This window comes from Dromiciops gliroides, chromosome 1, assembly GCF_019393635.1.
Source record: "Dromiciops gliroides isolate mDroGli1 chromosome 1, mDroGli1.pri, whole genome shotgun sequence".
NCBI classification, from domain to species: domain Eukaryota; kingdom Metazoa; phylum Chordata; class Mammalia; order Microbiotheria; family Microbiotheriidae; genus Dromiciops; species Dromiciops gliroides.
In genome coordinates, this window is record NC_057861.1 from 258,239,153 (window position 1) to 258,253,021 (window position 13,869).

The window sequence follows — 13,869 nt, forward strand, 5'->3', positions numbered from 1 at the left end:
AAGGCTTTATTCACATCCCAGCAATAAACAATAATCTTAATAGGATAAAGCTTCTTCATAGATTGTTACATCCAAATAAAAGAATCCATAAACAAGCAGATAATTATGAACATTACATGTGGTAGTACTGGAAATTCTTAACCTCATATGAGTCTCTTCAAAAATCAAATTTTAAAATGCATTGTCTCTGTCTCCTTGTTTGTACAAGTCACATCATTTCTCTAATAAAGTAATGAAGGCACAGCTAATGAAAGCCAACTTAAGCCCATTCAACTACTGGGCTGAAAAGAATACTTTGTTTAGTGTGTCATTTAAAATGTTGAGAGGCTACACTGTTTCTGTCTAAATTATTGTGGAACTAAGTTGGGGTTTTCTAAAATATTGCTATTTATCAATTAATGACATTGCACCCATTTAGGTAGTAAGCATTTATTAAATCATAGTAAATGTTAGGAGAGCACTGACCACATTTAACATAAGCCAAAAAACCAACAAACAGAACCATATTGTCTCTAAGAGAGAGCACATGGCTCCAAGCACAGTTCAGAAGTCCTATATTACCTAGAGAGAGCTACCAGACAGTCTTCCTCACCCAGAATGGTATTCATCTCATGATCTAAGTCTCTTTCCTCTTCTGATAGAGGTGGCTTGTACACACTGATCAACGCTAATTGGCTAACATCATTCAATTCCATTGGTTGACATGACCTGAGAATGGTCCATATTAAAATGAGATCTACCATGATCAGTGTTGTGAAAAACAGACTCTCTGAGGCAAAGGCACTTTCAGACAGGTGTGATTTTAATCTACATTTCTATTGATCCATCCATGGGATCCAGTGCTGGTCCCAAATGGGCAGGTGGTGGTGAAGAGAAGGCTAAGACTGGGTCAATGTGTCCTCCCAAGAAATTCATTATCAATAATTCCTTTCTCACAGTTAGTTCTTCAGAAGGATTTCTTTTTTTTAAACCAATATTGCTCTCAATAAATATTTTTGTAAATGTTTTGTAGCTGTAGTCTAGTAGCTACATGACAAAAGACCCTCTAAGAACCAAACTATACAGTAACGAACATGTGATAGGGAGTGTTTTTCATTCTACATACCCAGCAGACATTACACTATTAAAATGCTAGGTAGAGGGGCATCTAGGTGGTGCAGTGGATAGAGCACCGGCCCTGGAGTCAGGAGGACCTGAGTTCAAATCCATCCTCAGACACTTAACACTTACTAACTGTGTGATCCTAGGCAAGTCACTTAACCCCAATTGCCTCACAAAAAAAACCCCAAAACAAATAACAACCAAAATGCTAGGTAGAAAGTTTGCACTGGTCCTTAAACAGTTGCTCTTTTTTAATGAAAAAATGTTCACTTGATTCTAAAAAGAAAATACAAAACATAAGACTAAATAGCTAGTAGATATTTTTTAGGAAGGGGGCATGCAGTAATCCTCAAGGCCACAGCATACATTGCTAGCTTCTGCTTGCACTCAGCTGGTTTGGATTTTGGGGTCATATTCTGAATCATTTTTCTCATAAGATTCTTCTTTCCCTTCTTCACCTTCATCATCATCATTACCATAATAGCTTTTCCTGTGAAGTATAAAACTGATCTTTGGGACAAAACACTCACATAAAAATTAATAGTTTTGAAGTCTCCAGCAAGAATAGCTTCCACATCATCTAGGTTTCCACTTTTAGGGATTTTTGGAAGAGAAAAGAAATTGAACAATGAATCGTTGCAAATTGTTTTTGTCATAATTCACAATTTCCTATGTCCCCTATATTTTTGTTTCTTCTTCAGAGTTTTCAAAGTTACATTTTTCCCCCTTTTTTCCAATCTCTCTGATACTCTGTGCAACTCAAAATTTCAGGTACATCGAAGAATAAGACATCAGCATCTGTTTCTGACTGCTTGTGATATATCCTTCATCAACACCTCTTGTGCAATGATCATTGGGTTCAAAGTGAAATGCTAACATAAAACTGATAGATTGACCAGCATCTGATAACTTTACTCTAATACCTTTAAACTGCTTCAAAATAGGTTTGTCATGTTCCTGAACCACATCACTGAGTGAGTCAAGATATTTTATAAAAACAATCAAAATTCAGGAATTCCTCTAGGGTCTTCTTTTTCTCCATCTTCATTTTCCCTCCTCTTTCAGCTTAGTCTTCTCATTCATTTCCTCAGAAATCTCTTCATCATCATCTGGTTCCCATGCACATTCTTACTCTTGTAGGTTCATAAATTACATTAATGATTTCACTTCTCTTATTAAAAGTGATTGGTTAATAACAGCATGGGGGCACATAGGTGGCACAGTATATAGATTGTGAGGCCTGAAGTCAAAGAAACACATCTTCCTGAGTTCAAATCTGGCTTCAGGCATTTATTAGCTGTGTAAGCCAGGGTAAGTCACTTAACCCAGTTTGCCTCAGTTTCCTCATAAGTAAAAAGATCTGGAGAAGGAAATGGCAATTCACTCCAGTGTCTTTGTCAAGAAAGCCCCAAATGGGGTAATGAAGTATCAAAGATGACTGAAATAACTTTAAAGAGAATAGACATTCTCGAAGAACTTGGCTTCTATCTGTACACTTTTTACATGAAGATTTTTGAGGGAATTCACATGTTGCTTAACTATTTTGGGCAAACTTTCAGTTTATCCCATAGATGTTCTCACTAAACCATCCAATCTTCCTTGAAAAGCAGCAAGAATATAAGGATTCTGCATCCTCTGAACAGTCAGTCACCTGACAAGCTTTGCTGTTTGTATCCTCACCAATTCTTTCCTTCACTTGTTCAACATCCTCCATATTTTGTTGGTTATGTTCAGTTTCTTTGTTTTCCAATATCCACTATGTTGTAAGACCTCCAAATACTTGAGATCTATGACTGCTCCAAGGTCCAGGCAGCCAGTTCAGACTAAGGGCAATGATGGGAGGAGGCAAAGAAGGAAGAGGAAAAGAAGGCAGCACCATGAAGAGATGGCACTAAAACAGAACTATCTATGCAATCTTAAACAAGTTACTCTCATTAGGCCTCAGTTCCTTTACTTGTAAAATGTGGGGGTTGAACTTCATCAGAAGAATCAAACTGGCTGGCAAAACTCCTTAGTACAGGCACAAACCAGATTAAAATATGATTTTAAAATGCTTGACAAAAGAATTTAAATACTATGTAACATATTGTTACATAGGTTGTTACTCATCCATGGTCCCACAGCTAGTGTCTAAGTCAACATAGAACTCAGGTCTTCCTGATCCTAGATGTCAGCGAGTCCTTCTAGCTCTAGAACTAAGATTCTATGATCCTGTGTCAACTCTCTCCTTAAATGAATCATTCAACCAATCCAATGTTGTATATTGTATGTTCTTCCTCTCCTTCCTAATCCCTTGATTTCCATCCATAGGTTTATGAGGGATGACTGAGACTATCTGTGATAGAAAAAGGCATGAGTGCCAGGGTTGGACTTATGTCTCAGAGCAGGAAGATATATTAAAGACCCCCTTTTCTCAAAATGTAACAAATGGGTAATTTTCTTGTTGTTAGAATAGAACCCATAAATCTGCTATCTTGTGTATTAAAGGAGAAAGAAAAGAGGGAGCATTAGATTGTATTTTTAAAACATTTTTCTGAACAATATTACATGGTAAAATAACTATTTCTCATGTCACATAATTATTATGGTCTTTTTAATCATTTATAGGGGAAAATACTGAAATAATTTAGATAAATTAAAAGAAGTATAAAATGACTAGATGAAAAGTGATCTTTCCAATGAGTATTGAAGTATTTAGCTCAATTTGCTGTGAATATACAGTTCTTGACATTTGTGAAGTCTGTTAATTTTTGTACTAAGATCATTGAGATTACACTCAGCATGCAAAGGCAAGGCTCCAAAAATAACTCCTCTCAGATTTACAATGACCCTGAATCCTGCCTGATGCTCTCATGACAGGAAGCTACTTGGAATTCATCGTCAATGAATGGAACTGCTTTAATCATCTGAAACATCTATTAAATCCATGCAATTAAGAATTCTATGGAAAACTTCTCATTCACTCTACTATCCTTCCACAGCTATGAAAAATTGGGCATAGACCACTTTACCAGGGAAATGTTTGAATCACCTTGACTTTATAATTAGATTAAAGATATTTATGTCATGATATCTATCTATTATGTCGACAGGAAACAGTAAGTTTCAAAGTTTCCCTTCCTTTTTTCATGCAAATTATTTTTTACCACAGAACATTAAATAATCTTTAAAGCCAAAAGTATTGATTAGAGAGATTAATGATGATTTAAGACACTGTTTAGATACACTTACAGCAGTGACTTTCTTATGAAATACACATACAATTAATTTATACAAGATTGCTCTTCTTTTAAAAAGGTATTGGCCAATTGTTCTTATTTCCAGTTAAAAGAGTTTTGTCCACAAAATTTCTAGCTTCTCTAATATTCTGTCTAATATTATTTAATTCAGGTATTTTCCTTAAAGTTTGTCTGGTAGGGTGGCTAGATGGAGCAGTGGATAAAGCACTGGCCTTGGATTCAGGAGTACCTGAGTTCAAATCCGGCCTCAGACACTTGACACTTAACTAGCTGTGTGACCCTGGGCAAGTCACTTAACCCTCATTGCCCCGCAAAAAAAAAAAAAAATAATGGGCAAATACAGCAGTACACAATAGAATCATTGCTAATACTATGATGTAATTTACATAGTGATGTTTTGTTTTCCCAATTTGGTTATTTGGAACCAGATTAAAGAAAGTTTAATTGGTCTGTGTTTTCCAAGTGAAAGCTAATTGTGTTTAAAACAATGTGCTTTAATTTTGCTTGGAATTAATAGCTCTAACTCTGTAAGAACAAACAATCCAAAATAATTCAGCTGATTAAGAAAATGACAAAGAGATAAAAAGTGTTAGGGAAAAAAATTGTCAAAACTTACAAGTACATCAGTCTTTAAAGTATAGTATGAAAAGTATATCCATGCATTAATGTCATTAAAACATAACATTTGTTAATTAAATGAAAGAATATGGAAGCGAAAGGTGAGTATTTGTTTTAACTAATATTCAGCTAATTAAAGAATCTATGTCACTTATTTTTATAAAAATCTACCAGAAATGCCTCTTGTCTAATTTAGTTCAATAAACTTTTACTGGGCCTCTACATTATGCTAGAAACTGTGACTATAAAGGTGAAATATAACTTTGTCCTCAGTGAAGTTACTTTACATTTTGAGCTAGAATGGATAGTAGAGATGATTTAGACCAAACTCCTTATTTTATAGATGAGGGAACTCAGACCCAGAAGGGAAGTGATTATCCAGCATTACACAGGTAAGTAGCAGAGCTGAGAATAGAAACCAGGTCTTCAGATGACAAATGTGGTGTTCTTTTCCATTATAATCTACTTAAGCTACTCATAAGTATATGAAATTTGCTCAGATAAATATGTAGCACACACTGTGAGACTTGTTTGCCCAGTGCAGCATTTGCATTCATATACTGTAGCTGAATGCTACACCTCTCAGGGTTTTAGTGGTAACTCAAAGGGCTTGTGGCTTCTTACACTGTGGCTTCCTACTATTCGTCCTGTGCTGATACCAGGGTACTCCTAATTATTTCTAAGTTTAATTCTATTGACTTTAAGAAATGGAATTTACTGAGAAAATATATCTAGAATAGCTGGTATGAGACACTTCCCTTAATTCAGGAGTGTGCTTTCCCCTTATACAATCAAGGTCCCTGTGGAGAATGGGCTTAAACAATCTAATTGCTATGAAGTACATGCATAGAAAAACTGTTTGACAAAGTTGTACCTCCCAATTCTGGGACCTGGAAGTATTTTTTTATCCTTTGTAGAGTCATCATAAAATTCCTCTTATGTTTAACTATTTGCTGTCTTGAGCTGCTCTGCCACTGCTCATACATTCTCTCCGTTCCTTTGTGCTTGATTTCTAGGGAAGCTAAGATGGCACTTGTCACCTAACTGCTATAATACTTCCTTAATTGGTTTGACGGTTAATAATCTCTTCAGATCTTACAATGCCCACAAGGATATGTGTCTTCAGAAACAGCTTGGTTACCCCTCAAATCCTAAACCTACTGTTCAATTCTAGTTGTTGATGCAACCTCTAATGCTCTCTCAGGATTTCCTAAACTTGCATGATATTTTGGGCACTTCCATCTCAGAATACTTGCTCACTAAATTACAGCAACAAGGAAACACAAAAGAAATCATGGTCCATAGCCTATGGGAACATGGTGTCTGGTTGGTGAAGTTCAGCTAACTGTCTGCTACAGAAGCCCAAAGCAGTCTTTTGCACTGAAAGCCACCAAGGAAAGAGAGTGAGGGAGTGGGGCAGGTCATTCTTTTTATATGCACACTCAATTCTGGTTCAGCTACTCCTGAATCATCAGTTCTTCCATATCCACAACCTGTTAGAAGACTTCTCATCATTATATGGTATTAACCCCTTAGACAAATATAGCTGGAAGTAGGTCACCAAAATTTTCATTTGATTGTATTTAGTAGAATGAGTATCAGCACAGTGCCTGGCATATAGAGAGTGCTTAATAAATGCTTATCCTATTATCCATCTTAAACAAATTGGATTGGTATAAGCACAAAACTTAAGTCATCCTGAAGTATTTTAGGAGAAACTGAGAAGCTGTAACTTTCAGTTGTAGTGCTCAGTGAAGGCTTCATGGAAGTGACACCTTGAAAGAAAAGAAATTAGATTAAGAGAATAGAGTGCATTCCAAGGCACAGAGGATAGCCCATGTAAATACACCTAACTAGAAAATGCATAGTAATAATTCTACCTTCATAAGTTACAAAAAGAAGGTTCATATCCTTTTCATGTCATCAACACCAATTAACTATGAGATTCATGGTCTCTTCCTTAATTCATTCCTAATTTCCTATTCATCTTTTACTGTATTTTTTCTTAGTTCTCCTGTGTTTCCCTCCCCCATCCCCTCTCCTGGACTTGATTAACATGGTGTAATATACCTGCACTTCTATGCCTCTTTTTTCAACCCTCAACTTTTAGTATTGATGCATTTATTAAGCACCTGCTATTTGTAAGGCAATATTCTAAGAGGTTTACAAATGTTATCTCATTTGATCTTTACAACCATCTTATGAGATAAGTGGTATTTTCATTCCCATTTTACATTTGAGGTAACTGAGGCAAACTTAGGTTAAGTGACTTGCCCAGGCTCTCACAACCAGTAAGTACCTGAGGTTAGATTTGAACTCAGGTTTTTCTTACTTCAAGTCCAATCCCTATTCACTGTACTGGCAGTTTCCTCAGTGTCCCCCATTTTAATAATTCCCAGATTGTCTTATGAAGATTCATATCTGTGGCCTTGGAAAAATGACTTTTATTATCTCTACTTTGTGATGAGCACTTCAATAAGATCATGTGTATTATAAATAAGTGTAATGTGTTATGCTTGGGTTAAAAAAGTTACACAGTGACAGGTTGAGATATGTCTACAAAAGCAGCTCATGTGAAAATAAGCAACCCTCAATATGCTAGTGAACTGCATGTTCAATATGAGTTAACTGTGTGATGTGATAGACAAAAGACCCAATGTAATTTTAGGCTGACCTAATGGAAATATAATTTCCAGTATGAAGGAAGCTTCATTAAATTCTAAACTGGTAAAACCCTATTTATCACCAATCAACCAAAAAGAATGTGCTAATTCCTTGTTATATATAGGCTATCAAATGCTCGGAGAAGCAGTATAGGATAGTGGAGAGAAAGCCAGCCTTCAAGATGAAAGACAGGGGTTCAAATCAGAAGTGTCATCTTAGGAAAATGGTTTAGTGTCTCAGAATTTTTGACAAATAAAGACCCTAAGTTGCAAAAGAGTTGCCCACTGGCATCAATAGAGGGAGCTTCCTCACCAAAGTGTTCCCTGAACCAATGAAAATCATATATCTAGGGGCAGCTAGGTGGTCCAGTGGATAGAGCACTGGCCCTGGATTCAGGAGAACCTAAGTTCAAATCCAGCCTCAGACACTTAACACTTACTAGCTGTGTGACCCTGGGAAAGTTATTTAACCCCAATTGCCTCACCAAAAAAAAAATTATATATGTAGTCTTTATCTTCTTATGTGTAAGGAATTGTGCTAAATTCTGGAGATACCAGCAGAGATGATTGAAATTGAAGGGCTCTTTAAGGAATTTGCAGTCTTCTATAATACTGTGTTCCTCTCTGAGTTCTATACCTTAGAAATAAATTTAATTTTAACAAGTTGCATGATGGCCACTGAGGATACCAAATGTGGTAGACAAGTAATATCCAAGTAATAAAAGATTAGTTGTAGACACTTGTAGTGTTTAGCTTTGAATATAGCAGACTCGTGTTGATGTTTGTGCATCATTTTCAATGACATTGCAGGGTGATGTCTTGATTCATGGGTGAACTGGATTTAAGTGAGGCAGAATTGCATAGTTGTCAGCCTCACTTTCTCTTCCAGAGTCATGAAGGTCCAGTGACAAGACCAAAGTTAGAAAGACCAGCAATGGCCCAGCATGCAGTGCTTGACCTTGATGTCTTAGATGTCTGACCAAGCTTTAAGTCCACCACAACAGCTGCTTCAGTCACCTTCATGGCCTTTGGAACAAATTGTTCTCATTGGTTCATTCCACAAGAGGAAGTCTTCACATGTTTGGGGTAGACAATCCCCCACCCAACTCACTGACAGGTTTACCTTCAAACTGGTTTAACCTGTCTGCCAAGATGGTTTACCAGGGCATGGCCAATTTGCATGCTACAGCTTATTAGAGCCACAGGTGAGAATTGAGTACCAGGTAGACAATATAAGTGGATGAACAGCCCTGAAAAAAGTTCAGTAAGCCCTCAGCTTGAATGCGCTAGACTTCCCTGAACAACTCATACACTCATAGAAGATGTAGAAGATACAAGATAACAGTTTTCAGATATTTGGAAGTTGAAGAGGCTGCCACAGATGAAGGAGTACATTTCTTAGAGAACAGATCAATGATGCTAATAGATAAAAGTTACAAAAAGACAAATCTGGGGATCATTTAAAAAAAAACATCCAAGCAATTAAAATTCTTCAAAGTAGAATGAAATAACTTGAGGACAAGTTCTCTACCACCAAAGATATTCAAATAGAGGGAGGATGACCACATGCTAGAGATTTTATATGTGAGATTAATGATACCAGATTTAGTGATTTCATGTTTCTCTTCCATCCTATTGATTCCAAGATTCTTTTCCTTATATGTGTCAGATGTATGTCTTTATTTTAGGTCTTGCCACACTTATTTTCTTCTTTGAAAAATTGCATTCTATGGCTAGATACTTTTTTTCACCTTTATTTTCCTCCATTCCGACTGATTCACTTGAAAGAAATCTTGCTAGACAAATATTTCCAGAAAGGTTTGGTTCTTGATGGTAAAACCTCTTTTTAACTCTAGAAATATAGAAATATAGACTGAGTTAGATTTGAATTCATAGATCATTTGATCGAAGCCCTGCCTATATGGTTAATCATTTCTTTAACTTTCCAAACAAGTGGTCAAACAGACCTTATTTGAAGGCTTCCAATGTATAATAGATTGAATTAGCTGATTCCATTTTTTTTTGTTTTGTTTTGTGTTTTTTTGCAATTGTTATTAGTTGGAAAATTTCATCTTGTTGATCTCAAATTAGCCCATCTATAATTTCCACCCACTGGTCCTAACCCTTCCTGAGATAACCAGAATAAGCCTAATTCTTCTTCCTTATGACTGTAACTCAAATATATGAAGCCTACACCATCACATTCTGTCTGTCTTCTTCAATTCAGTAAACATAGCAATTTTCATATGAGTAACTTGAATGATAGGAAAGTCAAAATAGCTAATGCAATCATAGTCTTCAGTAACAAAAAAAAAGATTGATTGAGAGAGCCTTGTACACAATAGAAGCTTAATATTTTTTTTTTTGCTGAATTTCTAGTTGTGCTATATTCTGCCTAATTAATCCAGTACTTAGTACAGTAGTGAGTACTTAATTTTTAAAGCTTGAATGCAATTGAATTGTATATTGTTATTTTTAGCAGACTATTAAGATCTATTAAGAACTACAATCAATTCTGGGATAATAGAACATATACGTTCCTAGAAATCACTGTGCTATGTGAAATCACACAATAAAAACCACAGGATTTATGGGGAAAATGGGGTTGGAGCACAATACTCAAAAACTTCATGAGTTCATATTAAAAAAAATTAAGTACCTAATAAAAATATAGTTTGGTTTAAATATGTTAAATGTTTGAGAAATAGATAAAATATGACAATAAATAGTGATGGTGTCTCCAGCCTTGGGCTGCTGCTCAGGGTGTGACCCAATTTCCACAGGATCTGAGCTGGTGAAATTGAGAACCTTGGTGAGTTAGGGTAGGCACACCCTGACCATGGTGGAAGATGGGGGAGGCAAGAAGGGGGCCTAGCCTCCCTCAGGCCACAGCTCTTACTATACCAGAAGATATACAATAAACATGACACTTTACCTTGAAAAAGATCCAATTTGCTTATGGAAGTGGGCATCAGAAGGGTTGCAGCTTATGAATTATTGTGAAATGGTTCACTTTTTTGTGTTGCCTCACTACTTCTTGAAGATGAAATCAAGCATAAACAAACACAGAATTTGCTTTATGCCCAAATAATTTCCTAAAATATTAATCAAGGTGGAACAAATTTGTGTTTTCAAAACACATGTTAAAGCAATATTGACTATATTTGAATCCTAATTCTGTCATGCAATGCAATAGCAATTTCTCTCAATGTCATGTCATCTAATTCAATCAACATGCCATTTAGGATTTCATCTAAGTAATTGATTAAAAGGTTGAATAGAAAAGGGCTGAGGACAGTTTTATGCAATTCCACTAGGGCCTTCCCTCTTAGTTTAACAAATATTTACTAAATTCGGATATGTAAAGACCTATGTTGAAGGTTTAGGATGTACATTGGTAAGACATAGTCACTAAATAGGGTTTCAGCCAATCAGATATAAATTCACCTAAAAATTCTCATCAGTTGATATGCTCTCTTTACTTTAAATATGTATATGAATATAATTGCATATGTCTGTATATATGTGATTACATGTGTACATATATACTTATATGTATATATTCATCAAAAATATTTGACTACACAAATATGGGAAGGAGTGATTAAAGAATAATTCCAGCATAACAGATTTTGGTGCATTTAAAATACAATATGATAGAAAAATGTAATATGGAAGCCAAGAAGGCAAATTTGATCTTGAGTTTCATTAAGAGAGATATAGTATTATAAATACCCAAATTCACCTTCAAGGACACATGAGGAAAGATGCAATCTGCATGCAGGGAAAGAATTGATAAATAGAAGTGTGTATAGAATCATTTTACACAAATACAAATTTATATACATATATGTATATATGTGTATGTACACCTATACATATGTGGATATGGATTTGGATGTGCACGTGGAGATCTATATATCTATCTATGGTGGGACGTGGAAGAAAAAAGGGAAAAAGACATTTACACAATAATTTTTGAAAAATATTTGAAAGGAATAGCAAGGTGTGCATAATAGATTTGCAGTCTCGTATGCATTTGTATTTTTTATTGTAATGTGCTATGGATTTGCTTATTTTATTACATAAATTAAAAATATAAGACATTTTTAAAAAAGAGAGGTATAGGTTCCAGGAATAAGAAAATGGTAGTTATACTACCGACTTCTCTATAGTAACATATTCAGGTCTAGGTACCTCATTTTAGGAAGGATATTAGCAATCTGGTAAGCATCCAGAGGTGGGTAACTACTTTAGTTAAGGGCATATGAGGATTGCTTGAATGAATTGGCCTAGAGAAGACTGGGGAACATTATAGCAGTATTCAGGTATATTAAAGACAGTTAGGAACAAAAGGGCTTACATTCTTTATGCTTGTCCCTGGTGAACAGAACTAAAAAATAGTTAATAGGTGCAAGTTACAAAGAGGTTAATTTAAATTTGATTGGAGGTTTAAAATATCCTAATAATTAAAACTCTCAAAAATTAGAATGTTATACCTTAGGAGATGGTGAATTCTCACCTCATTGGTGGTCTTCACGAAATACCTGGGTAAATATATATCAGATATCATGTTGAAATACTTCCTGTTATATATGGATTAGATTAAATAGCACCAGGAATACTTAAAACTCAAAAATTCTATATTTTTTCTGATTCTGTGATATCTATCCATGCTATTTATAAAGGTATGAGATATTTTTCAAAATACTATATTGACAGGTATAAGGTTCCCTTAATCCACATTTCTGTTAACCCTGTTAAATAATACTACATAGTCTGTCATGATGTATCTCTGGTAACCATGGTGGTTCTCATTCATTCATTCATAACTTCATTTATTGATTGATTGTTAAATGTTTTAGAATTTATATTTTCTCAAATTATGTGTAAAAATAAATTTTGACATTAATTTTTTAAAAATTCATGTTGTAAATTATCTTCCTCCCTCCCTCCCCACCCACCCCCAAGAAAGAAAACAGACAAAAATAAAACTTCAGGTAAAGGAACTAACAAAAAAAATATGCTTCAATCTGTATTCAGATACCATTACTTCTTTCTCTATAGATGGATCACTTTTTCCATAAGTCCTTCAGAGTTGTCCTGGATCATCGCATTGCTGAAAATGACTGTCATTCACAGATCATCTTACAATATTGCTATTATTTTATAGACAGTACATTTCACTCTGCATCAGCTCATGTAGGTCTTTCCAGGTTTTTCTGATAGCATCCTGATCATCGTTTTTTAAATAGTAAACTACACTCATATAGTACTTTAAAGAGAAATTTCCTTACAATAAACACATGAGGTTGATTATTGCAACAACAGTAATAGATAACATTTATATAGTACCTTATACCTGACAAAGAATTTTATTCACAAAAGCCCAGCAAAGTAAGCACCATACATTTTATCATCATCATCCTTAGTCAATCTTCATCATTGTCAATCAATCCTCATCAATCACTTCTCATTTTCACCCAATCATCATCAATCAATATATCCAATCCATCAAACAATCAATCAATTATTGTCACCATCATCATCTTACATTGCTCTTTCCTCTGCTTCAATTTTTTTCACAGTCATTATTGCTGTTTCCCTCTATCAGATTCCCTCCCCATGATATTTACTCGATTTTCTATCTTCTTTCACCCTATCCCTCCTCAAAAGTGTTTTGCTTCTAAATGGCTCCTCCCCCCAATCTGCCCTCTCTTCTCTCACCCTTCTCACCTTATCTCCTTCCCCTCCTATTTTCCTCCAGAGTTAGATAGATTACAAAATTGAGTGTGTATGTTATTCCCTCCTTGAGCCCATTCTGATGAGACTAAGGCTCACTCACTCCCCTGCACTTCCCCCATCTTCCCCCCACTGTATAAGCTCTTTCATGTTTCTTTTCTGGGAGATACTCTACCCCATTCCACCTCTCCCATTCCCTTTCTCCCAGTGCAATATTCTCTCACCCCTTAATCTTATTAATTTAAAGATATCCTTCCTTTATATTCAATTCACACCTGTGCCCTCTGTCTAAATATACTCCATCCACCTGCCCTAATAATGAGAAAGTTCTTATGAGTTACAAGTATCATCTAATGTAGGAATGTAAATAGTTTAACCTTTTAATATCCTTTATGATTTCTTTTTCCTGTTTACCTTTTTTTTTGCTTCCCTAGGGTCTTGTCTTTGAAAGTCAAATTTTCTATTCAGTTCAGGTCTTTTTTATCATGAATTCCTGAAAGTCCTCT

General features: G+C 35.3%; 1 protein-coding gene and 1 pseudogene across 8 annotated transcripts in view; one reads left to right on the forward strand and one right to left on the reverse strand.

Annotated features, from left to right (window-relative positions):
• The window catches only part of SNTG1 (syntrophin gamma 1), a 1,086,140-nt gene that overhangs the window by 900,619 nt on the left and 171,652 nt on the right, over positions 1-13,869 (forward strand). The window lies entirely within an intron of this gene.
• LOC122736967 lies at positions 1,404-2,873 on the reverse strand (annotated as a pseudogene).